The sequence below is a fragment of the Rhodnius prolixus genome, unplaced genomic scaffold, assembly GCF_049639745.1.
Source record: "Rhodnius prolixus isolate KJV_2025 unplaced genomic scaffold, Rpr scaffold_7, whole genome shotgun sequence".
NCBI lineage: Eukaryota > Metazoa > Arthropoda > Insecta > Hemiptera > Reduviidae > Rhodnius > Rhodnius prolixus.
The window spans coordinates 30,403,092-30,425,990 of record NW_027411582.1 but is presented as its reverse complement, the minus strand read 5'-3'; the positions used below and the strand labels follow the sequence as shown (position 1 = coordinate 30,425,990).

Below are 22,899 nucleotides of genomic sequence, written 5' to 3'. Positions count from 1 at the left end.
CGCTGGGCTCACACTGCATTGTCTGTCAAGACGTTTCTAGCCAAGTACAACATCCCAGTTTTAGGCCATCCGCCTTACTCGCCTGACCTGGCCCCATGTGACTTTTATCTGTTCCCTCAAAGTCAAATCTGCATTAAAAGGAACACGATTTAAGGTCCTTTGAAGCTGTGAAAGAAAAGACGGCACGCGTCATGCAGGAGCTCACAGTAAAAGACTTCCAGCACTGTTTCGAACAATGGTAAATTCACCTGGAGCGTTGTAGGGATAGGGGAGGGGTGTATATTGAAGATGATAATAACTAATTATGTATAAATTTAGAATAAAATGTTTTATAGCAATAGTCTCGTTATTTAATAGCCACACCTCGTATTTATATAATTTAGCAACACTTTAACAGGTTAAATTATGCGTTTAATTGAGAAATACAGTTGACAAATTGACCGAACAAAATATATTGCATTATATAGAACGTTATCAGAAGAAATGCAGCCTGGGAATTACAGGGGTATACATTTGTAAACCTAACACTAAATGTAAACACTCTTGAAGATTTCGGTTTACAAAATAGTATATCCATGTTCAGTCTCAGCAAACAAGAGATAATGTCGACAGCTGATAAGGAGCCCAGTCTCTTAGGAAAGCGCCAGTACATGTCACCGCTCAATTTTTTTTTATATTATTATTTGTGTCCCTTATCTTGTTGATATTTCTTGGATATTAAATTTTATTCATCCTAAATTCAATATATGGTTTCAATTTATCGAAATTTCGAAATCAAAATTAAATTTTTAAAGTAGGTCTAATAAATTGCTGTTTTCTAATTTAAGATGTTTTTGAGATTGCACCGAATATGCATTTTTAAGATTTCCTTGAATACGATAAAAACTTTTTAGTGGATTGTCTTTGAACCAAATAATCTGCCATTATGGGCGTCACCAGCTTCCAAGCTAAAACGGGAGGCAACAACAAAATGACGATGCTGGATACCCTTCCAAAGACCAGAATCTCCATACTCAATGATGAGCGCGTACATAAAGAAAGTACCAACTTCTTGTAAATCGATAATTCTTATTGTTTCCAAAATCGATTACTCCGTATAACTTTATTTGATTGCCAAAGCGTAAGTTCAGAGCTCTTCTACTTTCTCATAAAATTTTAGCAAAGATAAAAATTGATTATTTTATTGAATAATAATCTTCCTAAAAATACAAATAAGATTTTAATTAATTGTGCGCCATATTTCTAACGAATAATGAAATACTATAACCGAAAAGTGGTATATTTTAGGGAATACGAATTTCAATTTCGGTCGCATTAGTTCAAGGAACCAGCTTACCAGCTTGATGTTCTCCTAGAAGGTCTGGTTAGTTACAAGAGGAGAGGTGATTCTTCTTATACGCCTACCAGTTTCTATCAGTATTATAAGGCAAAAACGATAACGTTATGGTCTGTTAAACTAAGAACTGATGGTTACAGAATGTGTGCCAATGTAAAGTGAACCAAAAAACGGGCTCGAAATGCTGCCTTCGGCTTCAGTATGCTTGGAAGAGAGAAATATAGGTCAGATTTTGTAAAAAATGAAAAAAATAACCTCTTGAACAAAATAATGAATTATATCCACTTTTAATTCGAACAAATCACCCGATAATTCATTATGAAATTATTCCTTCGGCTGAGATATTCACCGCTTCATCATGACGTACGCCTAACGGATTGGACGTTTGAACACAAGTTCGATAACTGTAGGGAGCAAAAACATGTGAAAATTATGAAATTTCAGCACGAATAGAGTCACGAGATGGCGCGCCATCATCACTGACAATAAGTTAAGAGAGATTAAAAGCGATGTTGTCAAAGAGTTCCTCTTTCCGGTCTGAAGGACGAGAAGAGGTTGTTAACTATAAACCGCTCCTGAATTGGACTGACGCAGGACATTTTTTTTTACCCAAAAATCTGTACAGCTTTCCCAATCGTGAGGTGTAACGCTTACCAATACATGTTTACGGAAAGCCTGACTTACGACTCGCTTAGGACTTCATACGAATTGCCCAACAATATGGCCGAACTTCTTACACGATGGCAATATTTGATTTCTTCCCCAAAAAAGTCATTAATCTCTACAGCATGATTTAACAGAGAAAAAGACATTATTTATTTATTGCAGATTAAACAGATTTGAGACGATATAATCCTGGTGATTGGACGCCTTTAAAAAAAATAAAAATAAAATAAATAAGATGCCGCAACGGATGAGAGCAAGGATGAAGAAGTCTACAAAGTAAATGACAAACTGAAGAGACAGAATTTAGAAAAACTGGAAAATGTAGGCTGTGATGAACCAAAAACAAAGATGAGGGACTAAAGCGGCCGAAGATAACGCGACGTGGACAATCCCATTGAAAGCAACCAGAGAATGCTGCTGTTGAACGGAAACAAGTTATCCACTATAATTGTTTGTTTCGGTCAATATAACCTGCTTAAGGTTACCAAAATAAACCACAAGAAGGTAATTATGTGGTAAATATAATCTTTAAGAATGAGATCATATATACGAATTAGTCGCCAAAAAAATGTATCTAAATTACTACAAGAAATGGGTTTGATACAGACGTAAGAGTGGTCGCCGCGGTTAAAGCGGAGCTAAAGATGCGGGTCCACCATGTGATTCAGTCCCAGTTTGGGACTGGTTTTATTATTAAAAAAGAAATAATAATAATAATAATAAATAGAAAATGTATTAGAAACTATAGCAACGAAAAAATAAGAGACGTAGGTTATTAAATAAGCATCGTGAGGTAGTTAACAGGGTTACGGCGGTAAATGACGACGACCTTCACAAATAGATGACTCATGGCGGAGAAATACCATCTGAGAAGAGTGCCTGGTGGAAGGGATATGGAGATAACGTCAAGAACTAGGGGGAGAAAAAACACGAAACAAAAAACTGGATCATTACGTATCCACTCACTGGACTGGTCCATTGTAAGAGGATTTGCTTCCTCCAAGAGAAAAGACATTTTTATACTAAGATTCATCATCTGGTGGAGGAAATCAAGAATCAAGAACACTCATGGTGGTAAAACCAGTAATTATAAAAATCCATTGTAAATAGTCACACTATTATTACTAACAAATATTAAAAGTAATTCAAACTGTAAAATTTTGAAAATACTCTTTTGTCTTTTTTTACGAGAAATTGTAAAGGCAGTTTAGAAGTCTAACTCACAGATTCTGCAAAATACTACCACAAAATTCTGCCATCAGAACTGGTAAATTTTGGCAAATTTAACAGGACAGGACTGGCTGCAAAGATTTACAAAGTAAATCAAATGCCATCTAAATGGATTTATTGTGGCTATTTTAAAAGTCATTCTTTGGTTGAAACATGGATACATCACTACACTCCTGAGACCAAAGAACAATCTAAACAATGGGTTACTAAGGGGGAATCTGCACCAAAAAAGGCGAAGACCGTTCCTTCGGCCGGAAAGATTATGGCGACTGTCTTTTGGGATTCGCAAGGAATAATCCTCATCGACTATCTGGAAAAGGGTAAAACTATTACAGGTGCATATTATTCATCGTTATTGGACCGTTTGAAAACCGAGCTGCAAGAAAAACGCCCACGATTGGCCCACAAAAAAGTCCTTTTCCATCACGACAAGGCACCAGCTCACACCTCAGTAGTTGTGGTCGCAAAATTAATGGAAATAGGGTTCCAACTCGTTTCACATCCTCCCTATTCTCCAGACTTGGCTCCCTCGGACTACTATTTGTTCCCCAATATGAAGAAATGGCTGGCGGGAAAAAGTATTTTATTTAAACGAGGAGGTGATTGCAGAAACGAATGGCTATTTTTCAGACTTGGACAAATCCTATTATTCGGAAGGGATCAACAAACTAGAGCAGCGTTGGACGAAGTGTATAAGCCTAAAAGGAGACTATGTTGAAAAATAAAAAAGGTTTACCCCAAAAAATTAAGTAGTTTTTATTTTTGCACGGACTTTTCAAACGACCCTCGTAAATAACTAATATTGGAATATTAATCTCGGGACGCATAAAGTAATATTTATAATTTTTTGGGCTTGTTTTTAGCTCAAAAAAAATAAAAGTTGCACATTTTCGCTGGCGATTATTTTGCACCAAACAGTTTGCAAAAAAGGCTGATCTACTAATTGAAGTTGAAACGAAATCAAACGAAGTATTAACTAATAAACAAATAAATAATTTTGCTTTTGATTGATGCCAATACTTTATTGATCTGTATTTTGTTTTTTGCAACTTGAAGCGCATCAACATCTTGGGGCCATTGGCGCCTGGAGTTTTTTTTTCAGCTTTTTTACAGACAAACTAAAATTTAATTTTGTGAATCTTATTTTAAAAATCAAACAATGGTTCGATTGCGATCATGGGTTGATTTAAAAAAAAAAAAATAATCGTATAAATTTCAAATTTAAGAGGCAAACTTTATCTTAATTTTAAAATTTACTTCCATTTAATTATAACTTTTTAGAAAAGGTTTTAGGTTAAACAAAAATTATAACTGATTTTTGCAACTCTTGCAAAATAATAAACAGTAACTTCAAAGTAGTTATATTGCAACTAATTTTGCAATAAGCAAAAAAAGCACAGTTACTTTGTCATTGGTTGTTAAACAGCATAACAGCGATCTGTATTAGTCATATCCAGCGGTGCATGACTAGTTTTGAATCATTTCTAAATAGAATGATTTTTGATTTTTTTATAAACTGTTAAACTTCCCCTTCACTTTGTTATTTTATTAAAAAAATCGCACTCATCCGCATTTAGCCTAAAAGACATGGGAGGTAAGGGAGGTTCAGTGACTTAATGGTTAAGATGGAAGAAGAAGTAAACAAAAGAGAACCTCAAAAAAAAGGATGACGCTTCTAAGTTCAATGAAAGTTTTTTAAACTAGGAGGAAATCTTACGAAGATACTGGAAATGTTGGGTTTGCAGTCTAAGCACAGCCTTCATCCGGATTTAGCAACATAGGGTAAGGAGTAAGGAGAACTTCAATGGTTGATTATCAAGTTTTATGGCTACAGACATCTGGGCTCTGAGTTAATATGATAGATAACTGGGACAGGATACTGAACGCTGAATAGAGGCCGGAAGCTGTGCTAGTATTGGCAATCTACGATGGCAATTGCGTGACTCAGAAAACGAATAATACATATAAAATAATTTTTTTTAAAAAAAGTTTACCTGAAACAAATGCATATCCAAAAACAAGTAACATACCTGTGTTTAGCTTCTAACAACACTAACAACAAACACCGTTTAAATTAGCACTCAACCAAAACTTATTTCACACTGAGAGAAGCTTTACAGTACAATTAGACGTGATGGTTTCAAATAATCGAAAAGAGGTTGGTAGCTCGAGACTAACTAATCAACTAATGCGTCATGTTCCTCTTCTAAAAAACAGGGGCCGCCTCAGGAAACTACAGCATCAATGTTATCTAATTTTTATCTAGAATTCCCAATATTTCCTTCCTTCTTGATAAATACTGGAAATCTTCTAAACAAAGCAAATAAGTCGATTTTTTTCCCCATTTAAACAATTAAATATTAAAAAAAAAAAAATTTAAATTATGACTAAACAAGGACAATGCGACAAAAAACCAGATTGGTCAGTTAAATTTAAATTGTAATTATAGCGACGGAATTTATAATGTTACTTGCCGGGTTATGACTAAATTCTTGCTACGTATTATTCCATGACGTGTTTATACTGTTTCCGTTATAAAATATTACGAAATAGGTTATAAAACTTACAAAATGACTTACTCAAATTCTGAAAATTTTCGAGAAACTAATTTCTTCAAAACATTAGTCATTTTCAGTAAAAAAAATTAAATAAAATTGCAGGAGACAAAAAAAAAACAAGAAAGACAAATCAGAGAGTATCTCGTATCTGAAATTTCGTTTATAAGAAAAGGCTGCCCAATAAATGCTACGATAAAATGTTGTGCACAATATTTTTCAGGTTTCCGCCCACTTCCCATGATTAAAATGATACTTCCAAGTGGGCTGATTTCATCTAAAAGATAATTGACGGGGTCCGTTGATGGTATTTTAGTCAGGGTCTGCAGTGCTAATGAGCCAGGCAGTATAGTGCTAGATGGAAACATAAGTGAAGTCGAAATATCTACACTAAACAGTTTAATTATCTCTAATGATGGATAAAGATCCGAACCCGGTCAGGGATACAATAAAATATGCGTTTTATGGAGGATAAAGTCAAAGATAACTAACACTATGGGCCTACTAATCGTATTTTCAATTCAAATAGGTATTCTCTTCAAAGGAACTGTTCTTAAGAATGTTCCTCCAGATCATAAAAAGCTTTCAAGATTGGTGCCCCAGGCACTGTTCCTCCCCTAAATCGGCTTCAAATGAAAAGATAGGGAATGCAAAATGATTGGGAAGAAGGGTGTACATCTCTTGAACCATGGTAACCGCCTAGGTCTTCTAGGAAACCTCCAAGAAGAAAGAGGAGTCGGCAAAGTCAAGTCAAAAAGTTGTTCATATGGGCTTCTAGGGAGCTAAAAAAAAAAATCGATATATGAGCTATTTGAAGGTACAGCCTTGCCAATAGGTAGCATTTCGGTGTACGCAACAAAGCTCTTAAGTAACTCTAAGGCAGGGGTCAGGAAACCCGCGGCTCGCTAACCGCATGCGGCTCTTTTATCCCAATTGTGTGGTGGCTCTTCAGCCTGCCCAAAATATATTGTATAGTTTAATTTTATTGAAACAAATGAAAATTCCATTTATTAAAGGTATTTTTTCAAAAATAATTTTAAATGTGATAGGTTAGAAATTAAATAGAATTATACAGTATTAAAATAAAGTACTTGATTAGATTGTAAGACTGCCGCCTTTTCATTCAAACACAGGTTTAGTTATTTACTTCGCAATATGTGAAAATAAATATATAAAACAATTAAATGTTATTCAAATGTTTGAACCGTCCGTAGGTTGGTTGGTTTGGCTGAACCCCACAGCTCTAGTCCGTAAGTCCACATAGGTTTGAGGATGGGTATTGTATAGTAATCGTTTGAGTTCTAAGGGCAATTTGGAGCGTCGTCTAAGTAGTCTGTAAAGCAGTTTCACACGTTTCGTCATTGCTTGTCTTTTAAGTCTAGTGTGTGGGTACCACGTGAGCCATTTCTAAAAAGCATTTCTAAATCTAGGTGCATCAGAATCAAGCCGGGATTGCATCTGTAGATGAACTAAAGCAGAGAATAATAGATACCTGTAACTCGGTTAAAGACGAATCTATTTCTTTGGCAGTAAGGGACAATTGGCAGGAAAGAGCATGTCTATGCATCTCTAATGGTGGACGCCATTTCGAGCATGATCTGTAATATTAATGAGGACTAAAATTTATAATAAAATAGTACTTTTCTTCTTATTTAATCAAAAAACCGTTAAAATATTATCATTTTGACGTTAATTATAAGAATCATGTTTTCATTCATAACTTTTAAAATATCGCTCAAAGAAAAAAACTGTTCAAGTAAATTTTTCTTTAAAAAAAAATAGAGGAATCTATTTCTGAAATAAAAACCACACCTCCCCATTTGAAAAAATGAAGTTGGTGCCGGTATCTCGCTTCTGGAAGCACCGAAAAAAATTTACAAAGTAAATTTGGATTCCTAACAAAAAACACGTATTTTTTAGTTTTTTTCTAGCTATCTTAGTTTCCGAGAAAAAGTCGTTATCCATATAGCTTGGGACACCCTGTATATTTATACAGATTGTAAATTACAAAATAAAAAATAAAATAAAAAAGAAGAAAAATGTTATTGAATATCATAAAATAACAAATTGTGAATACAAATGATCTACAGAGTTTGTTTACTCTATCATCCTTGCGGCTCTTGGTTAAGATTTATTAAAATTATTTAAGGAGAAATGGCTCTCAACTTAAAATAGGTTGCCGACCCCTGCTCTAATGCAATATGTCGAAAAGTAATAGTTTGGTACAGTTGCATTTACCACAATAAATGACTAATTAGATAATCAAACTGAATGACTATTTAATATAAATGTAATACGTGAACCACAACTAGATGTGCCTCATCCTTAGAAAGACGTCATTATCTCGTGATTATTTACGTACACGTACAACGGACTGTTTTAAAATTGTAAATTCTAAAACAGTTTTAGAAGTATGAGTCATTATTGGTTCAAATACTAATCTACTTCTAAAATGATTTTGAAGAGGTTAATTTTTTAAAAAAAAGAATTTAAATTATAAAATTGAAATTTCAAATAAATTTTGTAGTTTATGTTTTCAAACCGGAAGGAACTATGCTTTATGTAAACAATTGTCTACCTCGCTCATTCTCATTCATTAAAAATAAACTCTATTCTAAATTTGTCTAGTAAAACTACTTTAACTAAAACTAATGGATGACCTTTTCAGTTTCAAATAAATAAATAAATTTAAAATTAAATAAAAAGTAATATCCTTTTTTTAAGATAAGGACATAATTATTAATAGCCCTGAGCTGGAATAGAGATAATAATATTGAGTGTATGTAGGCAAGAATTCCCTAGATAAACTCATAGTTATGAATGGTTTAGGTTAATTTCTAAGTTCAATTTAATTAAAACTGTCCAGTAGGGCTCGCTGTTATGTAAAAGTGTCGATTGTTGAAAAAACTGCAACGAAAAAGGGCTCTAATATGTTTCATTTTATCCATTAAAACATGCATATTTATTGCATACTGTTTGGTGTAAAGATTTCGACTTCACTTATGTGTAACCTTCTCACACTACACGTGCTGACTGATTGAGGGAGGTTACACGGTGTACACGTGTGTTATACAAAATGTTACCGAATAGTAAAACATTTTTGTAAAAATAATGAATTAAAAATTAATTAAACTTAGTAATTGTTTAAGATACATTCAATTTTGTAGCATTGTAAAGTTGAATTTGTTGAACTCTATATGAGGAGTGGGGGGGTGCGCAAATTCAAGTAGAAAATATGGAATTGTACTTCTTTCATTTGTACTGAGAAATAATTATTGTTAAATAACATTGATGGAGGTAATCTCTCTTGCTCAGTCAGCAAGAGTAGTGCCGAGAGATGGAAACATAAAATTGAAGTCGAAATCTCTACTCGAAACTGATTAATGAACCACTAAATATGGAAGAAAGTTCGAAACCGATTGGGGATACAAGTAAACATGCCCTGCTATGGCGGATAAAATCAAAGCCTCCCTCGAAGAAGATACTCCCTCTACACTCCTTCCCTTTTATAAGGGAGCGATAAGCACCACCAACACCTGACAACTAAGTAGGATTTCTGGCAAAAGTTTCAATGCAATTCTAAGCCCACGTTATTCAGAAATCGCTACTAATACCAAGAAAGCGCGCCTGGTAACCATGAGATTCCAGTCTCCACGCAGTCACTCCTAGATAAACAACCTTCAGTCACATGTCCTGTTGGATTAGGAAGAACTAGAGTTTGCCTTTGATTCGCTAAACCCAAGAACATCAGTTCGGTAATACGATGGTGTTCAGGATGTTTGAAATCACCCCAAAAAATATGCAATTTTCTATGAAATTCCATTTCCGAGATTCGTCAAGATCATGCTAAGAAGCTTCACAAAAATAAAATAAATATTTCACGTTCTTATTATTTTTTTAAAAATGAAATTTGATTTAAAATTTAGTTTATCAAAAATCGTGACACGGATTCCACATAATCGGTGATTTATTGGAGGAGCTGGTGATGTTCAACTCCTGATAAAGGAATTAAACAATTCTTTCGAATGTTACAACATTTGCTGAACATTTTCAGCTACTTAAACTGTAAAAAAAAAATATCTAGTTTTTTAAATGAAGCTTCTAATTGTAGAATTAATATACTCCAGAAGCGATGTTAATCTGTGGTTGTTCTTAAGTTAATTAATTGGAGCGTAACATGCATGTTCTTTTGATTATCTAAAGTGGTGAAAGTTTGTAGTACAAGCAGTCAATTTAAATTAGATTTATCAATTTAATAGTGATAATTTGACGTGTAATAAATAATCTATGAGATACTGTCAGGTAGATTTAGAGATATTAATCTACCTCAGTGATATTTGATCTTTCAACATACTGTGTGATAATGAGAATTTACTATGTCATAATGCGTACAATCTCAGATTCGTAACTGGATATCTGTTAATCCATGAAAAATGGCGTAAGTTAAATGAACGATAAACACTTTTAAAATTAGTCCCAAATCTACATAAACTTTAATTCTAGTGCTACAAAAACCGTCTGCAAGGATAATGTCCTGAAATCTTAGCAGATTCTCTTGGAAAGCCCCAGGAAGATAGTCCCTCTAAACACTCCTTCCTTCTTAAAAGAGGAGGATAAGCACCACCAATACCTTGACAACTTTGCAGGATTACTGACAAAAGTTTCAATGCAATTCTAAGCCCACGTTATTCAGAAATCGCTACTAATACCAAGAAAGCGCCTGGTAACCATGAGATTCCAGTCTCCACACAGTCACTCCTAGATATATCAGTCGCATGTCCTGTTGGATTAGGAAGAACTGGAGTCTGCCTTTGATTTGCTAAAGCCAAGAACACGTTCGGTGTGGGTTACGGGCGATGATAATTACGTGTTGTTAGGTCGGGATTTCCCGCTACAAGAATCCGGAGAATCCTTTAAAAAAATGTGGCTAATCCTTCACAGGCTAGGTAGAGATATACAGGGTGTTCATTTTAAGACGGCTCAAATGCATTTCATGCTTAAACGGTTGATCTGAGCAAAAAAAATGGTAGAGGAAAAATTTGTTGCCCGTCACCTCTAGTTTCAGAATATGTGACTTGATTTTAGATTTCTGCCCGCATAAGCGGCAGACGCGCGACCAAAAGTGAGGGTTCCGCAGTTGACTCCCATTTTGCATATACACAGTTTTAAAGAGTATAAAAGTAATGAAAGAAACCGTAAGCCAGGTTAGCCAGGATCAACTACTCTCTGTATCTGAGGAGAGACCTTCAAAGGCACAGTAACATACATGCTTTAAAAGTTGAGTAAAGTGCATTATTTGATAAATTAAGGAATAAGTTTGATCCTTTTCATGAAAGATATTGATCACTTAAATATGGGGCAGGAGGTTTCCAATTTTTTTGGTAATTAAACGCAACTCTCCCAAAATTACCAAATAATTATTAAACCTTCTTGTTTGTAACAGATGTAAAATTAATTTTTAGCCATTTTGTGTATGCTTGAAAACATCTAAAGCTCTTAACATTTGATTTTTCTTAGAAAAAATCACTCGGAAAACAACTTATTTCCCGATATTAAGAAAAATACTAGCTTTACTGCCTTGGCAATATTTTCAGTAGAAAGGGGATGAAAAAATACATAAAAATGACCTATCGCGTGCTCTTCTTTCTCTTTGATAACAAGTTAAAAAAATTGAAAAATGATTAATAAAATAAATACCAGATTTTGAAATGGCCTAGCACCTTTAATTTTGAAGATATCGAATTGCGGTTTCCGGTTTCTTTCATAACTTTTTATACTCTTTAAAACTGTGTATATGAAAATGGAGGTCAACTGCAAACCCTCACTTTTGGTCAAGCGTCAGCCGCGTATGCGGGCAGGAATCTAAAATCAAGTCACATATTCTGAAACTAGAGGTGACGGGCAACAAATTTTTCCTCTACCATTTTTTGCTCAGATCAACCGTTTAAGCATGAAATGCATGTGAGCCGTCTTAAAATGAACACCCTGTATATATATACTCGGTAAATCTTCTCTTTCTAAGTAGGATGCAGTCAAGAATTTTTGCTATGACATCGAACGCTTGCATGACCATTATTTCGGAACTGGGGAAAACCATGCTTTCACTACTTAGGTCAGTGAGCCTAGGTTTAATCCTTAGCTAAGGATAGCTGAAGAATGTGTTACAACTTGATGGATTGGAGGATTAGAGCCAATTAAGTTGAGATTCTCATATTTTCCTCGTATAACTGTTTATCTCTTTTAATAGCAATGTTTTCCTTATTCTTTTCAGGATTTTACGAGTTAATTTATAAATGAATCTAAAGCAAGTTCATCAAAATACTGACCAGTCTTTAGGAACGTATAAAGAAAACCGGTACGTACATTGACGAACACATATACGTACACCTGAATGTCGTCGACCATGACTGATCCGTTCACAAAGAAAAACTACATTGTGTACAGGATACAGTTGGTTTCTTCTTCTTTTTTCAACGGTCTCGTCAAAAAACACGTCACGTAGTGTTTCAATGAAATCTCTCTTTCAACGCTGCCCAATCTAACGGGCCACAGTTTTTATTTTTCAAGTTATTCAAAAGGACTCCCTTCATCATCTTGTTGAACGAATCTTGTATGTATTAGATCCGCTATCTCTTTTTTTATTATACAGGAACATGAGTTTAATGACTCTTTTTTTGGGGAGGAGGTGCGCATGCGTGCTAACAATAGAAGCACAGTTTTGTACTAATTTGAATCATTAACTAGACAATAAGATCTTAGGGAGAGAGAAAAAGGAAAAATTTTGCGTAAAAATTAGAAAGATTATAAGATTAAGATTAAGATAGTAGATGGGACGGGACCTATGCCCCAAGGCACCGCAGCCACAGAAGACTTATTGTGCCAGTCCCTTCTTAGTTCTAGTAGGCGAACCCTCCCCTCCTAAAGAGGTAAAGGACTTTCCCTACTAGTTCTTTTTGCGCTACTATCTCCTTCGGCCTCAACGTTCCAAAGGTTTCATAGCGCAAACGTTCGATTGCAACGCAATCGAACAACAGGTGAGAGGCCGTTTCCTCCTCTTCCTGACATAATCTGCACAACGGCTCCGAGCTGATAAGCCCCACCCTGCGCAGATGCTTCTTGAACCTACCGTGCCCCGTGAATAGGCCTGTAATCAGAGAAGATTATAATAGTGAATTTAAAAGTTATTTTTACAATTTCCTGTACTGAAATTGTGCGAATCTCTTTTCTGCCGTTTTCTTTCACGTTATCGCGTAAAAAACAAAATTTATTTATTGTTTTTGTGGTCTTGTTTGCACATTAACCGTTATTGTTTTATGAGGGCTGGTTAAAACCAACATATTGGTATGCACAGTTGGCTTCTAATGCCTCAATTTAGCAATATATTGGCGGATAAAAACCAGCCCTATCTTTTCCCAATATACAATTTGAGGAATAGCGCAGCCTCTTTCACTTCTTTCTTCATCATGACTGCCACTCTTCTACTACATTCTGCTTCGTGGCTTCCATGAGATAAGGATATCTTGAGCGCTGCCTAAAACCACACAATGGTCTCTGAATGTGACTTCGTTATTTGATGTGAGCTTAGAGTGGTGTAATTAGTAGTGCAGTTATGATAGAATTTGTTTGAGTAGGTAAGAACTAATGTAGAAACTATGGAGTCTCCCTGCATCCTATATATTTATTTTATTCCCTCTAATCAATTTGTAAATGCTTCGTAGCATATCAGGATTCATTATAGCTAAAATACTTTTAGCGCTACAGGGAAATCGTGTACTTGTGCTGCAAATTGTTTTGTCCCCTATTTGTCAGGGGACAAATTACACCACTCTAAGCTCACATCAAATAACGATTGTTTTGCTCCTATATGTCTCAGGAGTGATGGCTCGCCACCACTGGGCAGAGACAGGCTAAGGAGTTCATTAGAGGCTATTCGCCGAGGCTGACTTCAGAATTAATCCGTCAAGGCCGCGTGGGGCTATAAGGATACTTGTAGGACTATTAACTGGGCCACTGTAGGCTCAGAAAACACATGCATCGCATGAGTAGGAGATGATTGTTCTTACCGTTGTCTCTATTTCTGTTATATCTGCTGCATCTAAAGAGGAGGTGATTAAAAAACAAAATGTAGATCAGTTAGTATTAGGTAGATTATCTTGCGATGGGGGTCATTGGCGAAAAGGGGCCCAAATTCAATTCAAAGCTCATCCTAGAAATTTCTAGGGTACCTAAAGAGTAATTCCAGTGTTGTAGAAAGAATGGTCTCATCGTACAATAAATGGGAAACACAACCAGAACTGTTTGGATTGCATTGGTCTTACCGTGTTTAAATCTAAAAATAATCTAAGTCAATTTGGAACGGAAGTAAGTGAAAATCGTGCTTTTATTATAGTATTAAAGGTGGCACTACATAAAATGATAACCCTACAAAAAAACTGTATCGAATGTAATGAAGTAGGTAGTACAGATAAGTATCTGAAGCTAAAAGACCATCTGTTTAGATCGACTTATCTAGATTATAAAGCAAACCAACTTTCTCCCCTCTCTCCTCTCAAATTTGCCCACCCCTCACTCCATTTCCTGACTAAAGTGCACTACTGTCCATGTTAGCAGAGTCACGACATTCCTATATGTCTCTCTCTAAATGCCTGCAATTCAATACAATCTTTTTTAAGTAAGACAACATTGTATTATTGTGTACTTAACTCTTTGTATGTTGGGGAGGTTACTAAGTCACGATACAAAGTAAATAAAAAAGAAATCCTATTGTTCAAGAAGGTACAGTATTTGTTGTTCTTTTTAAATCTACTGCAATTAACATAACAGTAGAATTAATTAATTAAAATTTCGATTTAACATTTCCTGATGATTGTTCTTACCGTTAACTCAGTAGAATTTTTAATTTACCTTACCCAATGTTAAGGAGGAAGGAGATAACCTCTGTAGGTTCTGTCAGGAAGAGGAGGAAACGGCACTGCATGTGTTGTGTCAGTGTGAGGGGCTCGTATGGCTAAAAATGTCACTTCCGGGGATGTCACTTCGTTGGCCCGAAGCCCTGTTTTGGGGTTCCGAAGTGTGTTAAGTCTGTGGCCATTAACTTATGGGTGCAGACTAGGTCTCAGGAGTGATGGCTCGCCACCACTGGGCAGAGACAGGCTAAGGAGTTCATTAGAGGCTATTCGCCGAGGCTGACTTCAGAATTAATCCGTCAAGGCCGCGTGGGGCTATAAGGATACTTGTAGGACTGTTAACTGTAGGCTCAGAAAACACATGCATCGCATGAGCCTGGCGGGTGATAGCCTTTTGTAGGTTCTGTCAGGAAGAGAAGGAGGAAACGGCACTCTGCACGTGTTGTGTCAGTGTGAGGGGCTTGTCTGGCTAAGGATGTTACTCCTCGGGGAGGAAAAAACCAAGACCTGTGGAGCCGCTCTCCAGAATTAGGAGTCTGATCAAAAGGACGGGTCTGGAGAGCGAGCTCTAGAGTAGGGAAGCCACAATAGATCCAAAGGGGTCGCAGTGGCCTTGAAGCCGCACTAGACTAATCTAATCTAAGGAGAAAGGATAAAGGGAAACTAAAATAAAATATGAGACCCACAAATTGATCACGACATTATCAAGAATTTTTGGTTTTCATCAAAGTTACGGGAGCCAAATATTGGGAATCTGCTGAAAACTAGGGCTGTAGACAAAAATCAATGCTTTTTCTTGCATAAATTTCTCTTTGTAACAAATTATGGATACCCAAATTTATGGTTAATTAAAAATGCATGGGTAGAATTCTCATTTTACAGAAATCTTTCGAGTGTAAGGGCGAACTTATGAAATATATATGATGAAATAGATGGATTTTTGGCATCTGAAAGTTTGAAAATTTACTTTAAACAGGAGTTAATAATATACCTAAGTTTGGGCATTTTTAAGGCTTCAAAAATCGAGTGTATAGTGGGCTTTACGTACGATATATTTTTTTGCTGTAACTTAAAACACTGCTAAAATTAAAACTGATGCCTACACTTTGCAAGATAAAGACGAGATATAGTGGATAGATTTGCGAAAACCCTGGGAAGAATTGCCCAATCAAAGAGTTTGCAGATTGGAAGTCGTCGCACAGGATTCCCTGGATATGGTGGCGTAAAAAAAAGCGGGAATGAGAACGGCCGGCCTCAAAAGCTCTAGCAAATTTTATTGGGACTTGGAAACTTTTCTGTAGGGGTTAGCGCCACGCATTTTGAGGTTAGAAGTTGAAATAAAAGATGTTTTGAAGGCAAAACCATGTTTTGAAGGCAATTGAAACAGTTTTGAGGGAAAAAAATTCTGTAAGCCCACCCAATGATTTCTACACAGGGTATTCGTCGTCAAAATGTGATCATGAAAGAAGCTACGTTTGTAACGCCAATACACTAACTGAATGACTACGATGCCCCCTCATTAACCAAGCAAGAGCATCCAGGAAGTGACGGGAAACTTCTCTGGAATGCTCCTAAACACTTCTTGAACATCCTGGACTGGAAGGAACGCTATATGGACTTAGCCTGAAACTAGCGAGTGACTCAATCGAGCCAATTCTTTGAGGGTGTGCGATAAGTTTACGTAGGAGCTGAAACTGCCACAAATCTCGGATAAAAGGGAGACCTAATAGAGGTTTGAAGTTATAATTGGACGAATGTTTGTTTGTAAAAGTTTATTTAGGAAGTAAAAATGGTCGGAAAAAATAATCAAAAGATCCAGTGATAAATATAAAAAATGATTTACTAAGATATTTAAAGAATTATATTTATGATTTAAGTTACGAGCTGGTTTTTTATTATTTATAGAACCAAGAAGATGCCAAATTTTTTTGAGACTTAATACACCTATTTTTGTATATATATAAATTCCTATTATATATTTAACATTTCACTTAACGAATTTTCATTTTAAGATTCTATTTAGTTAAATTTAGTGTACTGTTAAATGTGTGCCTACTGCTGTCAATTATCGTTAACAATAACAGTATGTGATTTGTCTGTTAAAATTGTGCCAAAAACTTATCTTTATTTTTTCAGTTTAAGAAATAATTATGACAAATTTTGTCCAAAGTAGCTTGCTATTATTACTATTATTTTTTACCTCAAGGTTATTATAATAACAGTATTAAAACTGTCCGGTAGGACAGTTGTATAAGGGTTGACCATCAAAAACTGCACGAAAGAGCGTAACGTTGAAAAACACCCAACTTTGACAATTTTTTTCTATTTTTCTATAAAAGATAAAATTCCCAAATTTTCTTTAAATCTTACTCCAAATCCTCCTTTATAACTGTAATTTTTTTGCAACAACCCAGATCTAATAGGTTTCGAGAAAAAAAGTTGCCGAAAATGAGCAAAAACGGCTTTTTCAAAAAATGTTCTTGTTCTTGTTGTTGGTTGTTGTTGTTCTTCTTCTTCTTCTTGTTACCTTTTTTGTAATCTAACAGATTAGCATATATAACTTGTAGAACTATAATTTGTATCAAGGGGTGGGTGAAAATGTTTTTAAGGACAATTATGGGTAGCTTTTCTCAATGGAAGATGCAACTTTCGAGCTCTAAATGGGTTCTGATCTTAAGAGGATTGGTGTCCGTGGATCTATGCAGCGATATAGGGCTCAAATGGTTGTTTTGGTACTAATCTAACAATTAGACTCTCTTCCGAAGATTTCAATGAGATTCTCTATAACAGGGATGGCGAACCGTTTTGAGACGTGGGTCAAATTTTGTTCATTTTTTTTTAGTACTAGCTCTTGGGTCACTAATGCCCATTTGCACAAGAGTTAAGTTTAAACATTTTAAACTGAATATTTTCAAAACTAAACATCTTTGAAAATTCAGTTGGCTTAACTGGGTAAAACGGGGACGAAACAAGCGCTATGGAAGTCTCTTTTTTTACAAACATAACTGAACAAAACCTGAACAAAAGTGTGTTTTATCTGAAGAAAAATCTAAATATGGTTATTTGCTTTGGATTGTCGATTTTTTTTTAACAAACAAAATATGAGTAAAATTATACATTTTATTTGATATTTTGTAAACACTTTTGCTTTATTTCAAATACTACAAAAAGCATTTGTCATCATTTGCGTTTTCGAACTGTAATGATCAAACTAAAGGTTATAGATAGGCATTTAAATTGCTTTTGTGTCAATGCGTGATTGAAAAAAAATACAGATAGAATATAAATTATCCACCACAATTAGAAAATCTAAATCAACCCGCGTAAACAAACAAATGGTTGCCCCTAGCAATTGTGGGTCAGTAAAAAAGCTTCTTAATTTAGTTTTTTTTGGGGAGATTACAAAAACAAAAGGTGGTCAAAAATGGTTTACTCAGCTACGTATAAGAGAACTGAGTATAAAAAACTAACTGTAGGATTTACAGCCCTAGGTTGATCTCCATGCAGACATATTCATCTAAGTCGTAATCATTAAAATGAAAAACATAAAAGCCAGGTAACTGGTCACCGACATGAGATATTTAAGGAAAGTTCAGTCTGTGAAAGGGGGGAAAAAATTGTTTTAGCTTCCTGACCTGACAGAAAGGCAAGGCAGGAGTACGCAGGTTAATGGAGGAGGTTGCAAGAAGCGATGATTTACAAAGAGTATCTAGGAGAGCTTTAGTACTAGGATGAGGAAGTATGGAGGTAGGAGCGTAATAGATTGAGAGGGTAGCCTCACACCGCTAGGCTGTAGACGATGATTTATATGATGATGTAGAATACTTCGAATAATTACAATCACAGAATATGGTGGCCACAATTACAGAATCACGGCTTGTTCCACAGTTCTGACAAAGTCAAATTGATTGAATACAAAATGACTCCAATTAAATTAACTCAAATTAAACTGTCCAAAGTGGTTAATTAATGAAACCAAAGCAGATGTTATGAATTAGTTGGCGCGCAGTTATGGCGGCATAGTCGGGTTCGCTTGTTAACTAGTTGAACGTTAACGGGACGTCCTAATTGAGAACAATTGTTTGTCGTTTTGCTTCATTCTGATATATTTTTAGAAAAAAGAGATCAAATTTAAACTAGTTTTTGTCTTTTTTTTAAAGTTCACTTAACTTGATAATTTATAGCTTTTATGAACTTACAACAGCGCGGGTACAAAATTAAGTTCTACTAAATTATAACTACTTTTAAAAAATACCCGTAGTAATAAATTTAAGCAAAAGGTCATCGAAATTATTACAATTCTGACAAATCTTCGAAAAATTTTATAATTTATTATTAACGATATTTTTTCTGCAAGGCAAGAATTATCAAAACCAGAGTGAGTATCTTTAGGCATGATTCACGTCCGGAAGATGATACTAAATGATGAAGGATGCAGATTAATAAATCAAAATGTAAAGATTTTTTTGAATTAAATTATTTTCTCACAAGCACTAAATTATTATTTTAAAACTGTCCCGGTAGGACAGTTGTATAAGAGTTGATCGTCAAAAACGCACCAGAAAAAGCGTAACGTTGAAAAAAACACCCAACTTTGACAATTTTTTTCTTTTTTTCTATAAAAGATAAAACACCCAAATTTTCTTTAAAATATAGGGAAAATCCTCCTTTATAACTGTAATTTTTTTGCAACAACCCAGATCTAATAGATTTTGAGAAAAATGTTGCCAAAAATTGGGGAAAAAAGGCATTTTCTCGCTCTCTCAAGTTGGAAACAGATATTTCACTTATCCATGTTAATGGGGATGGGATCTTTACATAGGGATAATCCCTACTTTTAGAAAGGAGACAGAGTCCCATGCATCCCTTCTCATTTGCTTTCACGCAAGAATGAAGAGAAATATGGGTACTTTTTTCGGTGTAGGACATCTGCATGATGTGAATGGAGTATCTAAGAAGCATAAGTATTAATTTTCATGATATAAGAGTATAATTCATCACAAGAATCTTTTCAAATTACGGTTTTACAGTCCCTTCACAGTTCTACAACACAACATCCAATCATGATACAGATATCTAATCTCCTTAACAAAAACTTACAGTTTAAAAGGTCCAAGTATAAGGAGGATGATTAAACGACAAAAAGGTACCCAAAATCAATGCGTACCCAACATTTCATTCATACTTCAGTTCGTAATTTCAGCCATTTAGAAATGTGCGCAAAAACAGCATTTATTTAATGGAGTTTTTATAACAATTGATATCATTTAAGTAATTTTACTGCATTAACTCTTCATTAATATTTTTGAGTACTTATTACATTTCACAAACTTTTATGGTGGCCCTAAAGTAAAATAATAGTCAAATATACATTTTTTTTTTTAATTCTAATAAATAGGAACTTTATTTTAAATCTATTCCAAATTATTCTTCTGATTTATCTTTATTATGCCCTTTATTCTGAATAATCTTTACATAAACGCACATTAAAATAGAAAAGGAGGAAGTTAGAGTTGATTTTACTGCCGTAATCTGAATCACGGTGTTAAAACGTAAAACAAACAAACAAGATTTACGATATGAAAATATTATTCATTCATAACAATATTCATCAAAGTAGAATTCATTCATAACAATATTCATCAAAGTAGTATTCATTCATAACAATATTCATCAAAGTAGTATTCATTCATAGCAAAATTAATCAAAATAATATTTTTAAGGCAAGAATTTAGGATCAAACATTTATTTTTAACTTTATTAAGGTCCTGTCCACCTGTCCTCTTCAACAGCAATCCTCTTTCTTGTACAGATCTGGGTGCGCTACCTTGGGCTCTACATAGACAAACGACTCACGTGAAACCCATACACTAGACTTAAAAGACAAGCAATGACAAAACGTGCGAAACTGCTTTACAGACTACTTAGACGACGCTCCAAATTGCCCATTGAACTCAAACGCTTAATATACAGTACTATTCTCAAACCTATGTGGACTTACAGGACTAGAGCAGTGTGGGGTTCAGCCAAACCTACAAACATACGGACAGTACAAGACATTTCAGTCAAAACTCCTCCGACAGATAGTTGACGCTCCTTTCTACGGTGACTAACCTCACCCTTCACAACGACCTCAACATTCCCTTCATAGACCAACTCGCCAAGACTAAATATCAAAAATTCCATACTGCTCTCTCTACTTGCTCCAATCCTCTAGTACAGTCTCTCGCCTCCTCTGACATTCTTGACAATCCTCCTCGCCGACTGAATCGCCAGTGGCCCCGCGACTTCCTCGCAGTCTGAAGGCTTAAAAATCTAATCCTGTAGAAAGTGCTACCTCCGGGCAGTTTCTTTCCTCCTGCCTTTCACGCATCCATTTATACTTCAATCTCCATATTTACTTATTGTATAGTCTATTATACAGATTGTAAATAACAAAATAAATTAAAAAAAAAAAACTAAACCTTTATTAAGGGTTTTAAAATTGCAAATTCTCTAAGAAATAATTAAATTCCAAGAATTTTCTTAATCGAGTTTCGATTTTTTTTTTTCAAATGACTTCATTTTACTAATATTATTAACAATAATTAATTTAAAAAATTAAGTATTTAATTATTCAAAAGCTATGTAACTGGTTATTTAGATAAAATACAAAAGATAGAGCATAGGATTAGGGGTAGAAATTTGAGAATAAGCAGTGGATAAAGAAGTAGATAAGAATTACTTACGAACCTTTTTATAATAATAATGAGATCAATTATGTTTTCATTACAAACAAGAAAGTTCAGGTTCATTTGACTGCGGTATCTGTAAGAGGTAGGCGCGTTTCACACCTTCTTTTGATGTCAAAGAAGTGACAATTAAGGAAGCCATGGAACAATTAAGGAAGCCATAGTTAACTACCAAGGACGCACATTTTTTTTTTTCTACTTCTAGAACATTTATCCTGTGTCATGGTGCCCCGCAGGGGTCTTCAGCAACAAAAAATAGTTAACCCCACAAAATAATTACCAAAAATATTGGTGTATAATTTATGTCAAAAAAAATAAGAAAAATTGAAAGATTAAACAAGGTCACAATGTCCTTGGCAGGTTATATTACACTGGAGGTTATTGCACATGGCCAAAGATGCTGGCGCTGATCAATATTAATATGGTTTTTTTTTTATTTAATTTATTTTACATCTATACAATACACACTGGTACATGATAGATGGAGAGTGGTTTGACATACAAACTATTGTAGTAATTAACATGTAGTAATTAGCAGAAAAACAAATGGAAGAAAAAAAATGAATGAACAAAATAAACAGTAAAATAAAATAAACAACCTTAATTTGACAATATCCATAAAGATAAAAGCCAAATAAAGCAAATATAAATTAAAAGGTATCCATTAAAAGTCTAAAAGAAACTTTCTCATTTTTAAACTGTTAATTGTAAATTTATAAACATCAAATAAATGATTCTTATTCTTTATAGAGAAAATACTTGTTGCAGTTAATGGGTAATATTTACATAAATATCTCTCTCTATACAAAGAAAATGCAGGACAGTCAATAAACATGTGAGCCAAGGTTTCCTGACTATAGTTACAGAGAGCACAAGTTGACTCCAAATTTACCTCATACTTAACACCCTTACTGTACACAATTAACCTTTTTTCGGATGACATTCGTACTTGACTCACAACCCTAATTACATCTAGTGGTACACTATATGATAAATAGCCCTGACTTCCATGCTTGTTAACGAGCATAGAGTACATAGTACTATAGGAAGACTTGGCAATCCTCTCCAAGTCCAGACGGATCAACCTATCCCTTAAACAATTCAGAATGGCGGCTTTTTCTTTTTCAATCAATCTAGCATCCTGCTCTATCCACAGCCAGCTAAATCCGAGGTCAGCAAAGTACTCCTTCATTTGCGAAACCCAGTTGAATTTAGTATTATTACCAACTAAACCGTCCATTGTTAACATCCTGTTGTAACAAACTTTAGGAATGCGATTATTGGGCATATTCAAAATCTTTATTAGGAAGTTTAAAGATCTACTAAAGACAAGATATCTCAACTGGATGCTGCCCGTCTCCATTCTCACCATATAGCTAGCTGTGCAATTCGGCCAGTAGTACAAGGATTTAAGAAATTTGGTCTGTAAGGCCTCTAACTGATCTATGTACCTTAATGCCCAAATCTCACTGCCA

The 22,899-nt window shown here is 34.8% G+C and overlaps 1 protein-coding gene across 7 annotated transcripts in view; it reads right to left on the bottom strand.

Moving 5' to 3' along the window:
* The window catches only part of LOC141447380 (dnaJ homolog subfamily B member 6-like), a 247,066-nt gene that overhangs the window by 27,583 nt on the left and 196,584 nt on the right, over nucleotides 1-22,899 (bottom strand). Inside the window, exon 1 of one of the 7 annotated variants that reach the window (XM_074114884.1) lies at nucleotides 5,263-5,412. The exons of 5 other annotated variants lie outside the window; for them this stretch is intronic. The gene's annotated coding sequence lies outside the window, so the exon portion shown is untranslated. Of the gene's footprint in view, nucleotides 1-5,262; nucleotides 5,413-22,899 lie in introns of those variants that run through there. One more of the 7 variants, XM_074114889.1, reaches the window with a different exon arrangement.